Source organism: Cydia amplana, chromosome 1 (genome assembly GCF_948474715.1).
Source record: "Cydia amplana chromosome 1, ilCydAmpl1.1, whole genome shotgun sequence".
Taxonomy (NCBI): domain Eukaryota; kingdom Metazoa; phylum Arthropoda; class Insecta; order Lepidoptera; family Tortricidae; genus Cydia; species Cydia amplana.
In genome coordinates, this window is record NC_086069.1 from 10,823,566 (window position 1) to 10,850,486 (window position 26,921).

Below are 26,921 nucleotides of genomic sequence, written 5' to 3' on the forward strand. Positions count from 1 at the left end.
GAATCAAAATAGGACCGATCTTGTCAGCTCACAAATGGCCCTAGAATCAAGATGGGTTACTGGGCCTGACCGCAAGGGAACCTATTGTCCCTGCAAATCACAGACCACTACTCACGCCTCAATTAAGGCCACGGTGGCAGTTATTGAGGAAGCGAGATAATATAGTGCTGCGGCTCGTATCTCACTCAATTGTGAAGATAGAAACACGACCCTATTTCAGGGAATTATATGTTAATTTTGAAGCGAATTTAACAGGGTAATACGAGCATGAAATGTATAGCAATTGTCGTGCGTAAAATACGACGTTCGAAACATTTATTGCTGGCCGATGGTAGTAATTTCTATTGGCCTATTGTATTCAGGCGTTTGTTAAAGCTACTTTTCACCTATTAATAATCTATATATTAAAATTTGCATTGTGATAGTCCATTCAGTCAGATGTATCCGTATAATCATAGTAAGAGCTATCTATGCTAGCTTATCGATTCTACTGGGGATGATTTATATTTTTAAGTAAACATACCTTCACAATTGGACGCGACCAGGACGCGACTGAAACGATTCGACACAAGCGTAATCGATTCGGTCGATAAATAGAGTCAAACTTTATTGCAATCGAGTTCCGTTTTACATAATGACGCTCAACGATATTAAAAAAAAATATTATTTTTATAACATTAAAATATATATTTTGGTGATTTGTGTCTATTATGATGAGATACTTATTCTAAGTTACGGAGTTAATTATGTAATTTTATGTCCGTTTGGGATTCAATTAATTTCTGTTAAAAAAGGATTGGTGTGAAACGTCAACCCTTCGCGTTTGAAAAAGACTAAGTGTCATGATAGTTTCAAACAGATTTCAAATTGACAGTCAAGGTAGATTGAGTTTCGATTCATTTTTCTTCCACGTCACAAATAGTATACGAATTGATAGAAAATATCATAGGCATCTGATATCCGCCGAGTGCACGGTCACCAAAGTCCTAGATCTGTCAGGTTAGCGGTGCGCTCTATTTATACTGGCGGCGCCGGCGCAGGGCTCATCCAATCACTTGCCGAGGGTTAGCGAGCCCAAGACTCAGCAAAACCAGTATAAGGGTATTCTTGGTCTATACATACTTAGTTACGGTTCTAATCCACGTTATACTGTTTAGTAGGTTGGATAGACTAAACTGCGCGCGCGCTAGCGAAAAGAACACACGGCCAGTACGGTTACTATCAGTTTGTCACTGACATAAACGCCGTCGAGAACGTAATTTACTTTCTATACATCTCGCTCGCACTCGCATATTAGTGCAAACGGGATGTATAGAAAGTAAATTACGTTCTCGACGGCGTTTATGTCAGTGACAAACTGATGGTAACCGTACAGGATGCGGTTTATCTCCACGCCATGCGACGTGTTACGACACTGTTCACCGTTTACAGGCGGGTTAGCTTCCGTGGAAAAAGCAGGAAATAAAACCGTTCAATGATAATTTTATATCAACACAACAATCTTATCAATGCATATAGGTTAATGCAGAATAACATAATATAGAAAATCCTTAGTAGGCACTACACCAGAAGAGGATACTAGTAGGGCATTTAGTGTTTTTATCACAAATATTTGTTCCTGAGAATGACGAAGAGATGGATGTTCACGATTTTCTATTTAAATATATGCATGTATATCGGTTCCTACTCCCATAGTACAAGCTTAGCTTAATTAGGGGCTAGGTCGACCTATGTAAGATTGTATCCAAATGTTTATTTTATTTTATTTAGGTACTAATCGTGTCAGAGAATATTTGACATTGGAACGGGCTGCCCTGATTCAAAGTGTACACTGCAAAAATGCCGACTGGACCCCCGTGTCCCCTGTAACGCGCATACAGACTCTTCTACCGCCGAGAAGGTGAGGTTTCCCTACGGCTAAAAGGTTCATAGGTAAAAAGGTCAAAAGGATTAATCCGGAATCGAATGTCGAAGTGGTCGTAGTACGAAGGGCACAAGGGTCCAGTTCCAAACAAAACACGACGTTTTATTCCGGATTTAGGCTTTTTAACCGCGAACATTTAGCACCATAGGGATATCTAAACTATACGAATGTCGGTCCTCTACAATTATTGGCCCCTTTATTCTCTAAATCAACTCACTAATATTATAACACTACACTACATAATATGTATAGGAGTACGTAGGTATGTAATTTTTTATAATCTTTTATCTTTATTACGACCGACTAGTTTCCCAGCAGTTGCTCTAGATGCTGTAATCCATACACTGAGTCACAGATAAACGATTCCACATTTATGTATTTACCACTTATGGCGGTACTTCGCAGTTCATAATTCTTGGCTATTTATTGCCCACGACTTCAATCACGAGTTTACAAAAATGGCACAAATTGAAAGCTCAAGCGGGGAAACCTTCAAATGTTTAATCATGATAAAAATCTCTGAAATCTGGAGTTTTCTACAAAACCTTCTGCTCCTTATACTTGTTATTTCATATGGGATGTGATTATTGACGGTGAAGAGTTACATGCTTTCTTGTTATAGGTATTTTGTATCAAGTACAGTCGACGCCACAGACATGTTTTATTGCTAAGAAGTACGGTGCAAAATTTTAAACATAAATCTTTGCCGTCGACAGTATCATAGGATTTTGAAATTTGAAACAAACATTCTTTGCTTTACATCCATCCACTAAGAAAGAGCAAGAGTCGTATAATACCTGCTATAATATATAGAATGCGAGCAAGCCACAGCAACTCTGCCCTCCTAAGGTAAAAGGCCGTATTTTCATATAGTTTTCTTTGAAAATACCGCCTTTTACCTTAGGAGGGCAGAACTGAAATAGCTCAATCAGCTATCAATTCCGATACCGCTCATCGCTTCCACTCGTTCCGAGACATAAAGTAAGGAACGCATGACGACCTTGCTCGCGTGAAATATGACGCGTGCGCCGGTCACCGTTACGGTTAACGGAATTAAAAGTGCTCTAATTATCTAGCCAACTTCGTATAGAAAGTTGTGAAGTCTCGCTGGCCTGAAATAATGCGTTTAGACGTACCTTTTGGTGCCAAACCGTCAACAACTAACCGGCACCATATTCCAATCCGACATAGGAATCTTGCATTATTGCCGAAGCACTAGGTACTAAACTTGATGGAATTTGGCGGACTTTCTGTATTTCATTTTCATAGATACAACAAAACTATAAACCAATTAACTTAAATATATCTAGCCAACAAACGGCATTGAAAACCACGACATCGACAATCATAACTCGGCTATCATAATAGTACGATTAGTCCCATTTAGACTGATTATTAATAATAGATCAATAATAATCAACTGCTTCATTTGCCTTTATAATTCTCTATTCGTATTCAGGCCAAGCTTATTAGTATCTCGGATCGGGTATCCTATCGGTCTGCGTTGGTAAGATTATATCTTATGCCGTTTTAAAATATTACTCGTGTTGTGGATAATATTGAAACTTTGTTGTTTTGTTCACCAGTCTAGAGGTATTCGAAGTATTCGGTGTCAATAAAAAAACAATAAGTAACTATGTACTTATCTATTTGCTACTGCACCCTACAAGATGTGCAGTAAAACTAATAAAAATATAAGCCTATAAAACCGTCAGCTGAAACAATGTAATGGAGTAATGTGGTCATGTTGCCAATTTTATCATTTTATTAATAATATAATGTGTATGTAAGTATGTATATCTATTTTTCTCAAAAATGGACGGCAAAGTCGACGTTGCCGGTTAAAAAATAGGTCGCGAAGTGCGTAGTTTATTTATGGTCATTCAAAAAATTTAAAAATTAAAAACATTGCAGTCTCGATTTCAGGACTGCAATGTTGCATACAAATTCCATTATTTAACGAGTTCCAAACTTTTTAAAACTTTAAATGGCCATATCAAATGAAGGCATAGGTCCATTAAACAGCCAAACATATGATCAGCACTTATTATTATAATGTTGGTACCGCGACTATTTAGGTGTCTCAAATACGTTGGCGTATTTTCAGCAGAAAAATACACCTCTTTTATTTTTAAGGCGGCAAGCAAATCTTTTTAATAGTTTTACTTTTTTCTGTGAAAATTAGAACGTTGCTTCTGTAAATTTCTATTTCTTGCACCATTTTTGAGAAAAGCACCATATATGACTCGGCTGGAAGGCTACTTGCTGGCTTCGGATTCAATTAAACGGACTCCCAAGGTCGTCCGTTTAAAACGAATCCTCAGCCTGCAAGTAGCTACTTCCGAACCTCGACAATAATGTACTATAGGAATATAAAGTGATTTTTAGTGCCTTATGACTTGACTTAACGGGGGCTCCAATAATACCAACATGCTTCCAAAATTTGCATAAATTCTTAGACTAATCCCATAAGCGGGTCCATCTAAGCTATGTTTGGAGTGCACCGACTATGCAAGTGACATTGTATGGAAGCGCCAAACCTGTGCAAACTTAGTGTGCAAACTTAGCGTAGATTAAGTAAGATAGCGTATAATAAATAAAATAGCGTATAGTAAATAAGCGTACATAATGAATAAATAACATTAGATGTAATTCAGAGCTCAAGGCACTCCCCGGGTCCAAAAGACATTAAATTACCTACCCAAATGAATGCAGACAGTTAAACCCAACCCATCAATAACCATCGGTTACGTAAAAACCGGCAGTTTTAACCACAGCGTAATGATACTGTTTTAAGAGTAACCGCCATCTGTAATTTATATAAGCCAACTTAAGCTTGGTGTAGTTGGTGTAGTCAGTTTCGACAATTTCTGGTATGGCCCTGCCTATGAAGCCAATGTTCCTGGGTTTGAATCCAGGTACCGGTATTTATTTGGGTGATGAACACAAATATTTGTTCCTGAGTCATGGGTGTTTTCTATGTATATAAGTATGTATTTGTCTATATAAGTATGTATATCGTCGCCTAGCAGCCATAATACAAGCTTTTCTTAGTATAGGGCTAGGTTGGTCTGTGTAAGAAGTCCCTTGGTATTTATATTTATTTATATATTTCGAAGGCAAGGAAAGCGACTGGCCTTTATGCTATTGGCACAACTTTTTCCTTTGAACAGTATACAATCTAAGTGTTACTAAACAACACAATAGATCAGTAATCTCGAGTTTTTTTTTCTTGCCAGGTAATTGCTCCATAGACAAAAGTAATAATGACATGAAGTTACACAATTAAACTCCAGCAATTAATCACTAATCAATGACTATTGACCGAGTCTCGGTTACGTCAAAACCGGCACAACTAAGGAGGCGTACTCGGAAATGGGAGATATAATACCAATATAATTTTAATATCAGTAAATTAAAGCTACCAATTAGTGTCCAGGTTTCGTGGATTTTCGTTAGCATGATATTTACTACCAGTATGATGTTTCGTATCATCGTACCTAGGTACTACTAGGTTTTCGGCAAAAAAACACCGTAAACCTGCCTATGTCCGAAGCTCAAAACGGTTGTGGAATGTAAGTTCCAATATTGAGTCGGTTTAACCTACACGTAAAAATTAGGTAGTCCAATGGGTCCTATTAATATCAGTGCGACACGTGTTAGCATTTATACAGGCTGATTTTGTTAGGTCTGACCATACTATGAGGGGTGAATATGTAGATCATACTGAACAACTTATACTATGGGGACATCACCGAAATCCATTTCCATAGAAAATATTGACACATGATTCGCCGAAATGTATGAGACACCATTTTTTTCTGCGATTTCGGGGTTGACCCTTAGTAAAAGTTGTTCAGTCTATCTATCTATCATATTGAGCAAGTAGCACTAAAATTAATATAAGACTGTTATGATATTTAACGTTTCTGAATGAGCCGCCGAGGGTCCATAACCACAATTACGATAACTACAGTAACGGTAAGTAACTAAGGTTTGTCGGTTCATTGTCACAGTTACCTTGTTTTAGGAGAATTGCTAATTAGACAAATGAGCGGTGGGCTCTGTGAAATAGGCTTTATCTGTTGTTGGGGTAAATGTAATGACTTTAGGATAACAGGAAATAAAATTGCTAGGTATATCAAATAGAAATACAGTAACATTTATAACTATATTCATACAAAATTCGCCATAAGTTTACTGCGAGTAGTTAATTTTCTTACAAATATTACCATAACTTCAGGTGAGCTGAGGAACAAGTAATTTTCACACTGAACAAGGTTCAATAGAGATGGAAAACGACGAGAAAGTATAAAACTGTGGCTGGCAGGAGAGTTGAGGTGAATAATTTCACACCGAGCTATATATTTAAATAATGTTTTAAAAAAAATGTGAAAGGTCGAATGATTTATTTAGGTAAACGTTATTTAAGTACCTATGTAATACCTTCAAGAAACTTTTTGGTAAATTTTACAGATTTCGGTGTGACTTCCTAACAATACGAGTACGAACAAAGAATACTAATTTCAGAATCCTATCGTCATTATATGATCTGTTGTTGTGTGATTGACCTTAACTCCGGTATACCGATACCTATTACCATATACCATATTGTTTTCAAATGTTTTCTAAATGCATGTGGATTTTTAGTTCTGTGAAATAGCTAATTAAGTTGGTGGACCTACGCTAATGAATCTAATGAGTGGGTGTTTCCCGTTGTATTTTAGTATCGGTGGAATTTAAACCTGTTGTCCAAAGGAAACAGTGGATTGACCCGGACAACCCACGCAATGCAAATATTTTAAATAAATATTATCAAATAAATATTTTTGTCCAATGATACAATGGCTAAAATAAAAAAAACAACGGGTTGCACTCCGGGAGTGCCGGCAGAAGTGAAAACTCAATGACATTGAGTTTCACTGTTTGAATGAGTTGAGTTTTTCGATCAGGTCACGTGTCCGTCTTACGAATTTTCAATCTGTCGAATCTGTCGGTCACGTGACCTATCGCGGGTTTAACATTTTTTCCCCACCTCAAAAAGTGCGCAGCGTCGCTAAATAAGTTTTCACTTCAAAAATATGGAACAAACAATAATGTGCGACATTGTGTTTTCGATACCTACATCTGTGTGCAACCTGATCGTGATCAAGAAGTAATAGTGTAGGGGCAGCCATAGTATACAAAACAGATGGTAATGTATGGTTCTGATTGACATTTTACTGGCTGTATATATCGTGAAACATATTAATTTAAACTGCATTATGCAATATTTACATTTAAGGCCCTGCGATTAAACAGTGTAGGTACCTACCTATACTTACTTATGTTAGATTCAGTAAAAAATATTCAAAAGGTATATAAAAACCAGTTTTAACTGCTTTACCACATAAAACGTAATACTTAACTTGTTAAAAACAACTACAACACATTACATGAACGAAATAATCATAATAGTACTGTGTCTACTTCTAAAAAACACAAATTAAAATATTTTCATAGAAACTGAGTAAAATTTATTTTGTTCTTAGAACACATTACGTGCTAAATTTATACGAGCGGTCTAAAGAAGATTGGTATAAAACGTTCAAAACTTCATAACCCGAGTCATAAGAAACATGTATTATGAGAAGTAAAATTACTAAGTTACGATCCAGAGAGGTGGCTTTGCTTTATTTTGCGTTTAAAAGTGTAGACAATTTGAGCAATATGTAGCATGGGGGGGGGGGGGGGGTGGGGTGGGGGTTGTCCAATGTATGGAATGATTAGTCACACTTTTTATTATGTTTTATTACCTAGGGCGCCTTTTGACTTTGACAGAGAGCTATCCTTACCTCTGTAGATCCGCGCTAAAGGTCGGCGGCGCACCGTTAGAGGCGGGTATTTGGGTCGACGCACGCGCCGGTACAGTATGCCACACGGCGCGAGGCAACAGCGCGAGCGGGTGCGGTAGCGGGAACGGTTTCTTTTTAGGGTTCCGTACCTCAAAAGGAAATAAACGGAACCCTTATAGGATCACTCGTGCGTCTGTCTGTCTGTCTGTCCGATCATGAACCCCCTTTATTTCCGAAACTACTGGGTCTAGAATTTTGAAAAAATACACAAAATAGTTCTTTACCTTATAGATAACAGGAAAACCTATTAGAAATGTGCAATCAAGCGTGAGTCGGACTTAATGTACGGAACCCTTAAAACGCGAGTCCGACTCGCACTTGACCGGTTTTTTATTTATAGTGTAACTCATTATTTGTCAATATATTACGGAATATACATACTCACATAACTACTACACTAATTGCCGCAGCAAAGGTAAATAAATAAAAAATCTAAATTGACACTTGCCTCTCTCAGCTCTCCTATCTCTTGCACCACACGGCACAAACAGTAATCTAGGATGTTATGCGTTATGTGTGCGCCAGCGATTGCGACGGTATGTGAATTATTCCATAATATAACGTACGGAAAAACGTTTATTTATTTTTAAACATCTACGTGACATAGTGATTTATAAGTATCCGTGTGTTATAAGTAACAAATCGATGTGTTTGAATGGCAGGTACGTTCAACAATAGAAACGGAATTAAGCACGGAAACGAATTGTTTTCGCAGTGACAGGCGAGGGGCGTGACATTTACTATTTGACGTTCAATAACGATCTCTATAAATTCCGTACTAGGACTGCAAACATTATGTAGTTTTCTGTTACCTGTCACGTTAGTAACGTAAGTTAGAGCCTGCGTGTTCATACTATTAAGTTCAACTTAGTTACCAGCCCAGCTATTGATTTTAATGGTTGTTTTAGATATGGGAATTTTTATGTTGTTTCTACTCATAATTTTAAAGTGGGTCTCTATTGTTTTCCAAATAGGTTTAAGCCATAATGTACTGTTTGCCCGAATTTTCGTTAGTCATAATTCATTTGGTTCAGAAACGCGTCACTTTTCAGGATTTCCATAAAACAAACCTAACCTATCTATAGGATAACCTAACGAAAATCCTGAAATGTTAACGGTTTCAGTTTTATGACTAATGATAATATGACGAACAATACATTATGACTTAAAACTTTATGGGAAACAACGGGACCCCTTTTTAAGTCCTTCTATTCATTTACCGTCACACAAGGTCTATGAACAATGTTAATGGAATGGAAATAAGAATCTTGGTACACTTTTTTCCTCCTATCAGGATCGAGAAAGCTCGACGATCGTGATTTTGAGTAGAAAAACTCATTTGCTATCAGAACTTGAAACTTCATTAACGCAGTGCGAAAGTACTTTTGCCACTAATTGTACAATAAAAAAAATAAAAAAGTCTTTATTGCAACTTTGAGTTATTACATAACATTGGTTCTTGGCTCTCAAAGTAGGTTTCCCTGTGTCTCAAGAGCCAGGGATATAAAATGCTGCTTTAGGGACATAAAACACTACAATGTTATTGCGTGGCAATTGTGTCGCTGTGCATTTTAACTTAAAAAGCTATCCTAGATTTAGCGGTATAGTATTTTATGCAACCGTTGTTTAAGAGGGGTCAAAAAAGGCGAGTGGCGTGAGTAACAATTTGAGGCGAAGCCGAAAATTGTTAATAAAGACGCCACGAGTATTTTTTGACTCAGTTAAACAACGTTGCATACAATACTTTTTCTACGACCAAGCACTTACTTACTTTGAAAAAAAAAATTGTAAACAAATATTTTTCATTCAACAAAAATAATACTTTAAACAAGTGGAATCATATAGGACATAATATGTAGGTAAACAAACCAAACCCGGCCACCGCGCCCCGCGCCCCACGGCCGGTTGGTCAGCGACACCTTCTTGTAACTCATGAGGCCCTGGTACTTGCTCTTAGTTAAATTACAAGTCTGGATAGTTTTTTTTTCTCGATTTTGGCCAGCCGCGCCCCGCGCCCCACGGCCGGTTGGTCAGCGACACCTTCTTGTAACTCATGAGGCCCTGGTATTTGCTCTTAGTTAAATTACAATTTTGGATAGTTTTTTTTCTCGATTTTGGCCACAGTAGCCTATGGAGACTAACAAGCAACGCTAAGCGGTGTTCGTAGTCTTTGGATCTTGCTATATTACATGCGCGTTTCTGACTTCTGAAGCAATTTTATTGTTTCTACTATAGAACCTGATGAATATTTTGTAAATTGGCAGCAATGCACTTAGTACTCATTTGTCAGATATGACAATTAAAATTAGGTTGGCAACAATGTATTTCATACAATATTTTTTAAGTGGTGATTACACGAAGTATCGTAAAAGTACCAAAAGATACTGCGTGTATGCACAAATACTTTTTTGGGGAATAGACTAAAGACTTGTCTTGACAACTATAACATAGGGGTTTAAAGGTGTGTGTACGACCTTTTAAATGACAAATAAAAGTACGAGTAGAAAAAATAAGTAATTGATGGTTATATATCAATAATTACGAGAGCTATACGAAACGCACTGTACTTAACGTCTTAATGAGTGGCTGGTTTATAACTTTATAGATTTACAAGCGTGCAATGCCGGGCTCTATGAAGCGAGTGCTTTATTGATCATCATACTATTAGCGCCGTATTTGCACGAATTGTGCATTTATGTTTACAAAGTTGGAGATCTCAAAAAATACCGAGTACAATGCATAAGTATAATATGTACTGTGCCCCTGTATGCATAATAGATATGAGCGCCGCGCCGGCGCGCCGCCGCCGCCGACAATATTTTCGCGCCGCCGCCGCTGACGTTGCGCTATCGGCGTGGCATCGGCGTGACCTTGGTAGTTACTACTACTTTCAGAATCAGATAATATATTTTTAATCGAGTTTAGATCATTAACGGCGCCACTTCGAATAGTTTATAGGCATTCAAAAGGTATTTTAGGCCCATATAATTCAAAAATATCGAAGGCAAATGCAAACTTATCTGTCTAGTAACCACGCTACTAGTCTTGGGGAAACGAAATTATTTAATATCAATTTTAACATCAATATGCTTGTAATAAACATACTGATTTCCTTCCATTTTATTGTGGAAAGTTCCACATTACAATTTATAGATTGTATATATACACTAGACATATGTCAATAACAATGAAAAAAATTTACTGTGATCAACTCTGGCTAACGTGAGACTCGAACCCACATCTTTGGATTACCGATCCAATGCATAACTAATTTTGCCAGCTAACCATCCGTCATTTACCGCGAATTTAACCATTGCAAGCGTGGTTAAACGTCTTTAAAAGGTATAAAATGGGGTTAATTTTAAGATATCAAGCATTTCCACTTCCAAATGTCCGGCCGTTGGCTTCGCACGGAAGGGCGTCGGAATACTCGGAATCGGGTCTCAATTAAACTTGGCCACTGTTCAAATTTCTAGCTTTGCTCTCTCGCAGCTCAATCTTTGGCCTTGCATCGCTCGCATGGAATTAAGCCGCTATCTGATCCTGCAAGTTTTTGGCCCTGTTTGGAGCTCAACTTTCGGTCTGTTTTAAAACGCTTGAGCATTGGTCCTTATCTGATCTTAGCCCCATTGCAGCTCGGCCTTTGGCGTCGCACGAATGTGCCCGCAGGAAAGCTCCAGATCTTTAACACTATGGCTTCAGTCTTTATCGGCCTGCACCTTCACTCTGCTCTCTTACAGCTCGGCCTCGCACAGAAGCGCGCCGCAATCGGCGCTCCAGGGGTTCGGCTGTCAGCCAAGCTTACACTTGGCGTTCGATTCTTAGCTGTATGCTTACCTGCAGCTCATCCTCTGGCCTCGCATTGGCAAAAATCGGTTTTGTTGGGTCGATATTGGTTAATGACGGAGCTCGATTTTCTTTGGACTGTCGACAAGACGTTTCCCTGATACAGTCAATTCGCAATTTTTAACTTAGCACAAAAGATAAGGGCCTCGCTAAGATCTTCCAGTCAGAGCCTCGCCAAGATTAAGACCGCCTCTGATGCCGCGCGATACCGCTTATCCACAGTTTATACGATATCAATTTTTTTCGTAGCATTATTCAATAAATTATCATTGAAAATAAAAAATGCATGTATTTCATAACTTTCTTACAGCAAAAACATGTTTTTTCGGTAAAATTTTGGTTTGAATTCTTTTCATTAATCGAAGGTGTTTCAAGGCCACGCCGCCGATTCGCCGCCGCCGCCGACCAATTTTGACCGGCGCGCCGCCACCGGCTAAATGCCTATCGGCGCTCATATCTAATGCATAACATTACCTACATAGAAGATATCGCCAAGTATTTTTTAGCTAAATTGATTTTCGGTTTTAATCCACCTCAGCCCAGCCTCCTCATCTAATTAGGGTCGGTTGCACCAAACCGTCTGTCATCGTTAAGAACCCATCAACGTGCACACTAGCGCCACTGCTAAATAATCGTGATTATTCAAATTTTACGAAATATATAAGGGGCCCGCTACGTACTGTATCTTGTATTAAAGTACCTTTTGAATACCTACATCAAACTAGTTTCTATGTTGCTGGATTCGTCAATCTATGCGTCCAAAGTAGGGCTTCCAAATACCGGACTTCTCACAATACCGGTATTAATACCGAAACTGTCTTCATCAATACCGGGATCCCGGGATCCCGGTATTGGATATGAATCGCTTAAAAATATATAGTTTTATTAAAAAGGGGAATTAGAAAGGCTCACTGGAATACCAGATATGTCCTAAAAGCTATTACAACAGCTATTATTACAGTTATCCTTGCTCTTTCGTTTTATTTTTTGATAAAATTATAAAAACGAATTACTTATGTATTGTTAATGTCACTATCATCATATACATCACCCACATAACTTCAGGATTCATCCACCACCAACCACCAAATATTTATCTGACGCATAGACAACGATCTTGTTTCAATAATAAGATGAGGGCTAGAGACCAGTTAGAGTTAGACCAAGTAAAGTCTGCAACGATTTTGATAGCATACGCAGTACGCAGTGCAAGTGTTATTTGTACGTCATAATTTCATAGAACTTTGACGTTTAAAATAACACTTGCACTGCGCGTGCTATCAAAATCGTTGCAGACTTTTCTTGGTCTAACTTTAGATGCGTCTGACGTTTAGTAAGCTTTTTGATACAGCCGAATATAATGGATTTAAAGGGTTTATTCCTCCCTCCCCTAAAGGGTTTATATCCCTCATTTTTAGGGTTCCGTAGCCAAATGGCAAAAAACGGAACCCTTATAGATTCGTCATGTCTGTCTGTCTGTCCGTCTGTCTGTCCGTCCGTATGTCACAGCCACTTTTCTCCGAAACTATAAGAACTATACTGTTGAAACTTGGTAAGTAGATGTATTCTGTGAACCGCATTAAGATTTTCACACAAAAATAGAAAAAAAGCAATAAATTTTTGGGGTTTATACTTTGAACTGAAACTCAAAATTTTTTTTTTCATCAAACCCATACGTGTGGGGTATCTATGGATAGGTCTTCAAAAATGATATTGAGGTTTCTAATATAATTTTTTTCTAAACTGAATAGTTTGCGCGAGAGACACTTCCAAAGTGGTAAAATGTGTGTCCCCCCCCCCTGTAACTTCTAAAATAAGAGAATGATAAAACTAAAAAAAATATATGATGTACATTACCATGTAAACATCCACCGAAAATTGGTTTGAACGAGATCTAGTAAGTAGTTTTTTTTTATACGTCATAAATCGCCTAAATACGGAACCCTTCATGGGCGAGTCCGACTCGCACTTGGCCGCTTTTTTAAAATACCGGGATCCCGGTATTGCCTTTAAAAATACCGGTATTGAAAAATGCGTTTAAAAAGGCGGGATCCCGGGATCCCGAAATACCGGGATCCCGGTATTGGAAGCCCTAGTCCAAAGTTAAAACGGCCGTTTTTGTTTTGAGTTCACAGATTGACGAATCCAGCAACATAGAAACTAGTTTGATGTATTCAAAAGGTACTTTAATACAAGATACAGTACGTAGCGGCCCCCTTTTTTTTCAATATATATCGTAAAATTTAAATAATCACGATTATTTAGCAGTGGCGCTAGTGTGCACGTTGATGGGCTCTTAAAGGGTTCGCTAATTAGGGTTCCGTACCCAAAGGGTAAAAACGGGACCCTATTACTAAGACTCCGCTGTCCGTCCGTCCGTCCGTCCGTCTGTCACCAGGCTGTATCTCACGAACCGTGATAGCTAGACAGTTGAAATTTTCACAGATGATGTATTTCTGTTGCCGCTATAACAACAAATACTAAAAACAGAATAAAATAAAGATTTAAGTGGGGCTCCCATACAACAAACGTGATTTTTGACCGAAGTTAAGCAACGTCGGGCGGGGTCAGTACTTGGATGGGTGACCGTTTTTTGCTGGTTTTGCTCTATTTTTTGTTGATGGTGCGGAACCCTCCGTGCGCGAGTCCGACTCGCACTTGGCCGGTTTTTTTTTTTATTGTGTTGTTCATTGCTGAGTGACGTTGATGTCCGCTAATTGTGGTTAATGCACCTGGCCCTTACTTAGTCTAAAATAAGAAACAGTCGAACTTACCGATTATTAACAAATCACCATCCAACGTCTGACATCTGTAAAAGAAACACGCATATAACGTCAAAATTCACTTTCTAAAATTCAAAATGACCGTTAAAACTTAAAATACACTAACGAACAATGGAATGCTCGAATATACCTAAGTACAAAAGAAAACGGGAGCAGGTCAGGTCATTCAATCATTCGTTTCGTTCGGTCATCGTTTGGAATGAATGACATTGAGCTATTGAGAGGGCAAGGCCGTAACCTCTGATCAAATTTGAAATCTTACATTAATCGGTGAGCTGCTGTAATTAACATTTCTAAAGGATTTGGCTGGGTATATCGCTCGGTTCGGTTACTTAAATGGATAAAATACGGATCTATTAGACAAATATGACATAATATAGGTATAGATAATTTTAGTTTTTCCATATTTCATGTCATACACATATCGTTCCATGGAATAGAAACCGCTCATTACGCATCTATGCCAGCATTGATTGATAACAATATTTACAGGCATGGTTGTCTAATAGAGGTCGTATGAAGTGCCCCTACAGTTATTCGCTAGGTGCACGACTGGTGCTGCCCTCATTTTGGCGGACTTTCTACGTTAAATCTTATGGAGTAAAATTAGTTCAAGCGGCTGCCGCTAGTACTAATGGCGGACATTCCATAAGATTACCTGTGTTTGTGACGATCAGCGCCACTTCCCCCTCCACCGACTTCGCACCTTGCCAATAAATACGACTGTAAAATCTACTCAGCAGTACACATTACTTTAAAGAAACAGCTATTATTTTGGTAGGCAACAAATTTCAATTGTACAGTGTACAGTGTTGCCAACCTTATTTTAAATGTCATCTCTGACAAATAAGTGAACCATAGACATGTTTTTATTTTCAATTTCATTCATTCATTCATTCTTTTCCCGTCCGTACTCTCCATTTTTGCTACTTCTTGAATTAAAATTATTTGTCAAACTTACAATTTTATTTCAAAGTTGCTTGGTCGTAGAAAAAGTATTCTATGCAACGTTGTTTAACTGAGTCAAAAAATACTCGTGGCGTCTTTATTAACAATTTTCGGCTTAGCCTCAAATTGTCACTCACGCCACTCGCCTTTTTTGACATCTCTTAAACAACGGTTGCATAAAATACTATTTCGAATCTGACTATTATCACTCATAATAATAGTCACAGTTATTGTTTTCACATTAACGGCGCGATTCGGGAAATGATTTAGAGATTCACTAGATATGAAATAGTAAAGATATGTGACGTTCCACGGCAAAAGGTACCTTATGGCGGCTGGCGCTTGCGCTATTATTAACGCCGCTCCAATATTCAGCCGGGGCAATGGTACCTTTTGCCGTGGAACGTCACATATCTTTACTATTTCATATCTAGTGAATATCTAAATCATTTCCCGAATCGTGCCGTAAGTTTGCTACGCAATTTGTGACGATACCACCAATAGTTGTTTACCTACCTATATTTACTTGTTACAGCAATTGCTGACGCTGCATTATCAAATGTATATCGAATTAGGTGAACGAGCGCCGGCTGTCGCTCGTGTCGTGTGTCGTGAGTCATCTAGTCGCGTTTTTGCCGTCTGTCGCTCATCTAATTAGTTTAATAGCGTCGCATTGGGGACGCCTGTTTGTGGGACACCAGGATTTTATTACTTGTCTGTCAGATAGAAAAAAGTCACCGAGCGCTACGCTGTAGACTATCAGCGCTGTCAAGTTCGAGTGAATTATGCCATTTTATGGCATACGTTTGCTAATGATTCATATTTAGCCCGCTTTTTTGCTGATACCCGAGTAACCTTGTTGTAATAATGTCTACTAAATACATCAGTGATTGATGCCTTACCTATTATACTAAGCATATTTTTGACATTATGTATATGCCTCCTTGATTTTTGACCAGTGTTATATGTATTCTGTTCAGCACTATACCGACCTTTCATCTCCTTATAGAAGTAAATTACAATATGAAAACGAAACTATTACTAGTGCCAACATCGCATCATGCACTATAAAACCAAGAACTCGAAATCAACATAACATACATCTTATTATTACCTGTCACCAAATTGTCATCAGATGTGAGTCTCTTGATCGTGCCCTATTTGGCCCAGATCAAATATGACCGTTATTAGAAAGAGTACAACAATAAGAGCGTTTAGCACGCGCACTCGCTCTGGGTCAATCGGCGTGACAAATAGCGCGACACGAGGCCTGTTTTGGGGGCCCAGCTTTGTGTGAGTGAGTACTTACAACGAGTTCTTTATTATGAATATAAAAAATACTGCACGACTGTAGAAAACAAGCGTAAGGCTCCCGTCCGGATGCAGTTGACTTTTACGAGCATTTTACAATCATAAATTTGTTGCCGCTTGCCGATCTTTTCTACATATGTGACGTCCCATGGGTAAAGGTGCCTTATGGCCGTTGGCGCTTGCGCTATTATTATTGCGGCGCTATTATGCGACGTAAGCGCCAAGTGCCATAATGTACCTTTTGCCGTGGAACGTCACATATGTATACCTACTGAGACCTTTAGGAAAACCTCAAACAAATGTACAGGATCAGGAAAAGCACTCACGCATTGTAGGTTACCTCACAAAATATCATCATCATCATTTTAGCCTTCGGTCACCCACTGCTGAGCATAGGCCTCTCTTCTTGTACGCCACTTGTCCCGGTCCTGTGCTAGTTTCATCCAAAAGTGCCCCGCGATACTTCTAACGTCATCCACCCAACGAGCCAACGGACGCCAGGCGCTTCTTTCATCAGTAAGCGGCCACCAATCCGTCAACATTTTGGGCCACCTGCCATCATTCTGCCTAGCAACATGTCCCGCCCAACTCCACTTAAGCTTGGCAATGACGTCACCACAGAACATATTAGAGGTTAGAATGGCTATCGCGCACAGTTAGTATCGGAACCCGCGTCGCCGCTCGTTCCTCTCCACATTTACTAACACTCGCGTAACGGTAGTAAAAACTAGCTAGCGCCTTGTGTGCGTGGTGAATGGATACGCCTCCTTTAAACAGATTTGACGTCTGGCTTCTTAATCTGAACGTTAATGTGGCGCAAAAAGGCATGTTTACTTCATTTTCGGTCACCGCGGGCGAGTAACATGCGAGCGTTTGCTCAAAACCCCGCGGCGACACGTACCTTGCTCGCATCGCCATTCTACTTGTTCTGTGGACGTCACCCACGTCCCGCACCTTGGTGCGGCGTCGGATCTGGACATTCCTCACTCGGTCTTGCAGTTTAATGCCGAGCATGGTACGCTCCATGGCTCTTTGTGATACTAGTATTTTATGCACAGCCTGCTTAGTGAGCGTAAAGACAAGTCTGTCATCAAGTCAAGCATCTGTCTGACAAGAAATCTTAAAAATCGCAGGAATTTAGAAATGGCTTAATAGCCGCATAATACGGTCTAAATCGCTGCACCGACGTTGCGTATTTAACTTTAGCACACAGGAAACGTCACCCGTTATTTGTGCGTGTGTTTAGTCAATATATGAGCCGGATGAAACCAATAGCCAATAATTCGCTAATCGCCATCACTTCGCCCACTGCCGCCTGCTGTGAAATAAATTCAATTCAGTTAACTTTAACTGCTTGTACGAGTTACTTTTAGAACCAGGTTGGTCACGAGACCATTACGCAGACCTGACTGTGAGGAGACGCTTTTCGGTCAAAGAAGACTATATAGGTACCTAATAGCGGCTCCAGGCTTAAGATAATGGAATGTTGACGTCTTTTCATTATGACATCTGCATCTATTGAGCCTAACCCCTTACAAAATTTTAGGAACTATTTGAAAAGTAAAATAAGTAAGTACCTAAGCTACGACTTTAAATACTCGTCGCCCATTATAGTTTAATCATAGATCAAAACTGAAGATTGAGCTAGAGGCGAAGTGACCATATTGTTTCTACTACAAAATCTCTTCTAAGCACTATTTAAGTAATATTGAACCGTTTCCACTTTGGCATCCTCCATTACATCAGAAGAGTAGGAACCTAACAAGTTATAAAAACTAAATTGCCCACAAACAGTTTTTAACATCAAGATCTTTTAACAGTCACGATTTCGCTCATATTTGGTCATTTTTAACCAACGTCGTGTCACACGTGACTTGGGGATCGGGGCTCTATAGTACCGTACCCCAATTAACAAATAATTATGTGTAAATATCATCTTTTTACATATGCATTTTGTTCGAAAAGGTTATCAGCGCGACGACTGATCTTTGCTAATGTGTCTGACATTTAATATTCTACATATCACTGATTACTTTCGCAAGCGCCTATTACTCGAATACCTATAATCTTATGGCAAATGAATTTTCGACTTTAGACGTATGTGGATATATTTGAATTACAGTTGGGCATGTTCTCTTGGCGTACAATCGTACATAAACCTTCTAAATGGACAGTAACCGAAATGTCAGTCAGTAAGAACCTGATCTAAATACCAGATCTGGAATTTACGACTACGAGTCAATGTCCTTTTAAGCAAAAACCAATCATTTCGGTACTTACGAGGTGTGCATAGTTGAAACCTAATTGGGTTTCAGTAGCAACACAAAAACATGCTCGGGTAAGATGTAATGTAATTGACAGAGATAAATAATATCTGAACTGTAATCCAAATTACGTACAAGTATAGTAAATATGCGCGAAATAAGCACTGATGGTATACAATTTTAATTACTTACCAACTTCCTTCCACCCATACCTACTCATGTTTAATTCAAGCCCATCTTTTTCGTAGGTATACTGATCACTTTAATTTCTGCACTTTCATCGATTTATCTCGAATACGGCAGATGTGATTATGTTTTTACATTAAACCAGAAACGCTAATGGATTCACCGATGGCTATTTGCTTCACTAATTAGAACAACGCTATACATCGAGTCACATTAATTACTTCGAAGACAGATGGCAAAAAGTGTTAGAAAACCTGTTCAAAACGAAGAGGACGAGACGAGACGTATGAAGCGACGGACATATTGGACACGACAATTACGGTCTGCATCCCATTTAAAATAATATTATAAGTTATCTATCGATATGACGCAGGCTGTATATAAATTTAATTCTAATTTCTTTAATCGGAAAAACAGTGTTTTTTTTATTATGATTCATACAAAATAAAATCTATTGAAATGTCAAAGTCCTGGTGTTCCCAATCCGCTTTAGGCTAGCGTGGGGGTAGTCCAAACCCACTCGTACAATAAGAGTTTGGCTTGTGTCCAGCAATGGACCGTACGACTATAGTTAGGCAAGAAATAATCATGTTATCTGGAACATACGAGTATGACTTATATGCATTGGGTGGTATGCTCAGGCAGATTTCTGTTATCTCCTATTTGTTTTTATCGAGCTACATATATATGTAGTCCTTATCCATTTATTTAAAAGTACTAATATATTTTAGACTGAATTTAAGTAAACGAAGACACGTGTGTAAATCAAGACTCCAAAGTCGACGAAGTGAGCACGGTTCCTGACGCCCCTGAAGCAACTCTGCCGTGCCCAGGGCGTCGCGACACTCGCGACACACAGTTTGGACACCCCTATTAGTATAGCCATTTATAAATTTGCATATGACAGTTAACAATCTCTAATTAAAGTCCTCCTCACCCCACATGTAAATTCGGACACCTTGACAACGAGACATTTGTTCATATGGCTTGTTAGAGGTGCCACCCGTCAAAATATGAACAGCTTGTTGCTTATTTATCAACGCCGATCGATAGAGAAAGTGCTACGTAAAAGTTGCTTAACATAATTGAAAACGGTGGATGCAGATTAAACTGACGTATCTGAAGCTAATGTTTTTGCTATATTTCATTAGAAAGACAAAAAACTAGAGAAACTAAAGAGAAATTAACTGAAAGCCCGATTATTATGCTTACAGGGGCGTGTAATAATATCTGCGCAAAAGGTGACAGCTTCTTTTTTTTTCTTTTTGCTGTGGTGCGTATTATAAATAATAACATTTCTATAATGGTATTTATAATGCTAACACAAAATACTTTTAGAGCACTACCTCTAAAAGTATTGCTAACTTGAGCAATTTACAAAATATATGTATGAGGTTTTTTAGTAGGTAAGTATTCGTCAGTACGAATACTAGAAAAATCTCCAATATCTCTATACCTGGAAAAATCGGACTGGGAAGGTATTTCCCAAAGAAAGTGAATAACCAAGTCAAAGGAATGTGTGAAAACTTTTCTACAAGATTTCAAAACTAACAAAAAGATAGGTATTGAAATGAACTTGGATCTTACTTATCTATTAAGCGAGTTCGTATTTTAGTAAGTACACAACACTTACTAAGCAAGTAACGAGTCTGTAATTAACCGCCCAGTTTAATTGTTTCTTTACATTAAGCCCGGATTCAACTTGTAAATCTAGCTGGCAGGTTCACGGGCGCAATTGATACCGGTTGACTTTCACACTCGGCGCATCCGAGAGAAATTCTCGACCCCAGAACCGATTGGTCGGAAATACCACATAATTAGCTAATACATATGTCTCACAAGCTCTGACAGCTATAACACTAGTGAAGCGTGCAGCTTTGCCCGCATAGCGAAAAGAGCAGCCTTGACACCTATCACATGGGATAGAATATGCCTCATCAGGAAAATGAAATCCCGTTCTGAGAGCAGACAGAAAATATTTTAAGGTTTTATACTTATTATCAAATAAGTCCTGTTTCCCTTTATAGACTGTTTAAATATAAGCATAAAATGAGTTGTTTTGCACACATGCTTTGTTACTAAGTCCCATTTTAATTTGGTACTAATGTTTGACATTCGGGATATTTTAAAATAATATAACGACCACTTCTTTAAAACTATCCTGGAGGGGTGGATTAGGACGCAAGCGAGGTAGAGGAAAACCCAGACGCAGTTACTTAGATCAAGAGAAAGAAAAGGTAGAGATCGTGTCGGATCAAGAAGTCAAACCGCTGGCGCCTAGATAAGAAAAGCTGGATGATGAACGTTGGGTTACAAATATGTAGGTCATTCGACCACATAGCAGAAAAAAAAAACGTTTTAGTATCACACGTTTTCATTTTGAATCGTTATAATGGTGCAACTGTTTAATTAAATCAAGTTTTATACGTTTAAGGAAGTGGATTAATATTAACTACCTTAACGAAAGCACAATGTCTTAGTAGACAAAAAACACTTGTCACTTATAAATGGCAGTGATTTAATTTATATACGTATTTAACAGTTAACGAAGAATGGATACGTGAAATGAAGCCGCCATGCAGTTACAGTAATGCTTTAGATTAAGTACAAGCTTAATTAAAACACACAATAGAAAACCGCTAAAGCGGAATGGTACACCAGCTAAATGTCCTATCAGGTGACAGGTTTCAGGAGTCCGTACAACAGTTAAAACGTACAGAAAAAAGTTAAATATATTATTTACATGCAAAGTCCCGTTATAATATAAATACTAAAAGTGCATAGATATAAAATTTAAGCATAAAAAATGCTGACCGCGGAAACCCCGGAACGCGTCGGTTAGCGTCCTTCGTTGCATGTTCTGATGACGTTTAGGGCTGGGTAGAAGATAGTTACACTACTTATAATATAATGTTTAGACATACTATACCTTTTTTACCTCCTACTCGTAATACTTACCTAACTCTATAAGTAAGTAACACTAACATTTTGAGTACGGAACCATCTAGCATAGACAAAACAAAATTAGTATGTTTTTGCGACCACAAAGTCTACAAATCACCGTGGTATCGTTTCGGACCAGTTTTTTGGTAACAACTTAACGCTAAATTTCCGTTTGGCTTGATTTATGAACAATAGAGTTTAATAATGCTGTATAATGACACAGATTCGTTCGACAAAATCTAGACCGCGTTTAATATTCCAGTTATAATAAAAATGTAAAATGTTTCTAAATAAAAATAAGCTCTCGATTAAAGTAACGCAATCAAACAGCAAAGTCCAGAAAAATTATGTTTATCTAGGGAAACTGCAATAAATTGTTTCAAGATTGAGACACTTATTGCAGCTGAATGTGGATGAGGCATATAGATTGGCATTTACTTAGTCCTTGAAAGAATTTTGATTTTTCCGACAGACAGATTTTGTGGTTTGTGGTTGGCGATCGAACTGATCAAAGTGTTAGTGGTTTAAGTATCAGGTTTCTGGCAAATACAATAAACTGGATTAAATTAATACGGACAACAGAGATAAAGTCAATAGTAATTTTGGTCTATTTGTTAAGTATAAGTTTAAGTATAAGGTGATTATGACATAACCAAATCTGCTAAAATGTCAAAGTTATAAATACACAAAATAGTCAAGCGACTGTACAAGTGTACATACATTGCTACGTTACTTTTTTCTTGCATTTATATTTAAAGTCAAGTTCAAACGTGAAAATCAGCAACAACAAAAATCTGAATTATAAAAACACATTAGTAACCCAAAACTATATAAACTAAATGTAAACCAACATTACCAAGAAATAATACGTTATGGCCGGGACATTTGCCAATTTGCCTAGTGTTTTCCGACCTTGAGCTTGAAACGTGTTAAAATGACTCACATGGAGAATTGATAACATTTGTGTTTGTTTATCAATTTGTTTCATACTTGTTTTTTTTTCAACTGCCATCTACGTATCGTTGCTGAATCGCGGCTATACTAGTATTGCGACTGTAGCCGTTAGGGTTGCCAGATCGAAAGGCGCTATTATCGGGAAAAAATATATTTTTTTCGGGATTTTGGGCCTTAAGTCGGGAAAAAAACATTCAAATTAAATTAATTGTATTAAAAACTACAATATTTTACATTATTGGCACTACGTCAGCTGCTCTGCCCAATCACGCCACGCGCGCCGCGCGCGCGCTGTCGGGCTCGACGCGGGTCGCTTGCTCGCTCGACGACAGTTCGGAACTTGAAATTATTGTTTTGAAGCTGTTTTTCCGGATAATTTTCACTTTGTCGGGAATCGGGACAACATGCTAAAAATCGGGAGAATCCCGCCGAATCCCGACCATCTCCGGCTCCGGAACATGCTGCGACATAACACCAAGGTAAAACACCAACAATACTGGTCTAACCTAGGCACCTGCAGGCAGGCGAAGGAAGCCCTCCCGACACTCAACCCCAATCTGTCACGGAGGCTGCGACAGCTGAAGAGACCACAGCTCCGGCTTATAGCTGGGGCCATAACCGGCCACGCCTCATTTAACAAACACCTACTAACCCTACGTGTTACAGATAGCCCCCTCTGCAGGGCGTGCATGGAGGCAGAGGAGACAGCCGCCCACGTCATTCTTGAATGCCCAGGGGTGGCAGAATACCGGGCGCAACACCTCGGCTCACCGGGGTCGCTCCCAGAAGTCGTCGGCAACGTCAAGGGTCTGCTAGGCTTCCTGGTAGAGCTGGGTTGGCAGGAATAGGCCGCCAACCCATCACGCAAAATAGGCGCAAGAATATGACATCGAGTTGCGGAAACCAAGCCCGCGAATACCTATAACCTATAACCTATATCCCGACCATCTGGCAACCCTAGTAGCCGTGCAGAATCGTGAAAGGTGTGAGAGGGTATATGACCAGCGACATGCGACAGTATCGCGGCCTTTTTGCAACTGCATCGTTACTGAATCAATACAAAAAGTCTCCGTGTGCTAACTCCCTGACAGACAAAAACTATAATTATAATTTCATAGCAATATTATAAGTTACAAGCATGCTACCTGAAATTTGAGGCTTGTTAAAATTCTCTCAATAAGCGGACAAAGCTAAAATGAACTATGTTATATTCACTTTCTGCCAAAATATACAAAATACAGATTTTTGTGTGCATTGTGTGTATCCTTTAATTTAACCTATTCCTTTAGTGAAAAATTAAATCGCACACTATGTATATTTTAACGAGTTCAAAAATACGATTCTAATTATATTATTTTATTGAGTTATTTCTTGGCTGCCATAAGCTGATGAATATAATTTTGCGTCGCGGCCAGATGGGTCAAGATTTTGTTCACGTCGCACCGCACAATGGGCATTGACAATTTGCTTCGTGTCACGCCTAACTGTTTGTAGGAATGCAGGTTACTGATACACCTTTCATAATTTCCGATGAACACAATAGGTTTAGGCTACCTATATGGAGAATCCACATTAAGGTTAAATGCGGGTTCTCCATATAAGTTTTTCTTAAAAACTTTATCGTTAAAAAACATTATTTGTGTTAATCATGGTAAGCAGGCCAGTTCAAAAAACATTTAAAAACGGTATTATACGGTATTAATTATCTAAATAAGTAATAATCATACATGGAATGTGCAAACTTTTAAGTCCTTTATATAGAAGTTATTAAATCGACCTAAATGTACCTATTTAATTAAATTACCCCCTACATCATAAATGCGCTAAATACAAACGATTATCTGTCATTTAGACTTAATTTGTAAGAAAGGGATAAAACCTAATTTAACTAAATCAAGCCGGTAAAGTTTTATGAATAAGGGGGTTAGTCTACAGGCGTCTACACACACCCTGCCGCAAGTTCGATACGGTCAAAGCACATTCAGGATTTCTTTACACATAACACACATCCCGTGTTTCTCTGCATCTGGAAACGCCCTACAGGAAACATCTTGAGAATGGCTACTACTAAGGCGACTTCAAAGGATTTAAAAACTCAAAATTACGCACAACTAGCATTCGTGATAAATCTCTCTCCAACATATTATTGGCTACATTAGTACATTAGCCATCCTTGGTTAGCTACTGATGTCAGTCTGGCCTGCACAACTTGAATGATAATCGACCGATATCCTATTCTAGATTTTATTCAGGCACAAACAGGTAAACCCAAAGGAAAGAATGCGCATATATTATGCTTGTCAGCTTGCCAACTGTGGAGTGAATGGAAACCAGTGATCGAATGCGAAGGCTATGAAAAACTAGACGAATGAGTAATGTTTCGAAATAGCTAGCAATGAGCGATTTGCATTCAATGTCGTTAGAAAACAGGCTAAAGTCACAGTTGTGACAGAAAATTCTTTGTAAGTTAATTGAATTTAACTCGGTTAGTGTAAAAACTGAGGTACTCGCAGATCTGGTTATAGCACAGAAGTCACGAAAAGAGAAAACCTTCCCTAGAAATATACTCATAATACCTACTTCAGAAAATACAAAAAAGCCGATTTTTAGTCTGGTGATATTAATTAGCCTTGCTTGAACACATGACAGCAAACCACTAACTTGGGTTTTTGAAAATGTTCATAATTTTTAAAAACACAAGGCAGTCGTTTTTTTAGTATGAGAAAACAAGTAAGTACCTATTGTAAAAATGTGCGTAGATAAGAGCGAGGCATAACGAAGCAATCTATTTTTATATTTCTTTCATAATTTAATGAATGGTGAATTCCATAATTAAATACACAAGAGGCGTTAAAATGCTTCATGGCATTGTTTTTTTCCAAATACCAGTGATATGATAATCATACATATACAGAGCCAATCATATACGCTGTTTTTTATACCGTATCGTTTTGTGGTTAGTTTTACATAAAATAATCATAATCGCATTCAAATTTGCAATATTATCAGTGTTCTTTTATTGCAATATTCCATTGTTGCTAAACGAAATATTAAACACCGTACCATAAAGCACAGCCACATTAGCAATGCAACGCGCAATCCATCATTATGGATGCTCAATGCATGCTTTGAAAATGTCCTTGTAAAAAACCATCCCATCTCGATCCTTTGTCACGGGAATTTCAATCTTATTTCCATGTTCTTAATAGTTGTAGGACAAGACAGAGAGTAGTATGGTCTGGCGCATGACAAGACACTCATAATAACGGGTAAGCGATTCTGTCAAGAAAATGTTAAATAGCCATTTGCGGTATACTTTATACGTACTTAGTGGTCCATTGTTAGAACTTGTGCAATATTAATTTAAAATGTAAACCTTTAGAGCCTTGCGATCTTCAATTTTCAAAGCTGATCCTTAACGAACCATAATGCTCGCATGCACGGGCCGTCTGTATGCTAATAAACATAAATTAAAACGCATTATTAGCGGGAACCGGGGAACAAAGTAGCAGAATCAGACCCAGACGAATAACTAATTGAGCGTTAATGTGCGGACATCGAACCCGCACTCGGGTAAACAATTGCAACGTGAAATTGATCAAAACATGTTTTGTGTGAGAAAAAAGATACTTTGTCGTATTCAAAAACACGTACTAGAAAAATGTCGACTGGCACATAATAAGTATCAAAAGACACCGTAACAACTTTTTATTTCTGTTGTCAAACATTTTTGTTACACAAATATCATAGGAGCCCATGTGTTTGTTACAATATTATCTTCAACCAGAAATTACGCTCTAGAAGTTCTAACTTTCAGAACCAGTTGGGACAGTCTTTTTTAGCTCACCTTAGAATAGAATAAAATAGA

The 26,921-nt window shown here is 38.4% G+C and overlaps 1 protein-coding gene across 3 annotated transcripts in view; it reads right to left on the bottom strand.

Annotated features, from left to right (window-relative positions):
* LOC134648158 (LIM domain only protein 7) overlaps positions 1 to 26,921 on the bottom strand; it is a 193,572-nt gene that overhangs the window by 146,071 nt on the left and 20,580 nt on the right. For all 3 annotated transcript variants that reach the window (XM_063502655.1, XM_063502640.1, XM_063502664.1), the window contains exon 2: positions 14,439 to 14,473. The gene's annotated coding sequence lies outside the window, so the exon portion shown is untranslated. The remainder of the gene's footprint in view (positions 1 to 14,438; positions 14,474 to 26,921) is intronic.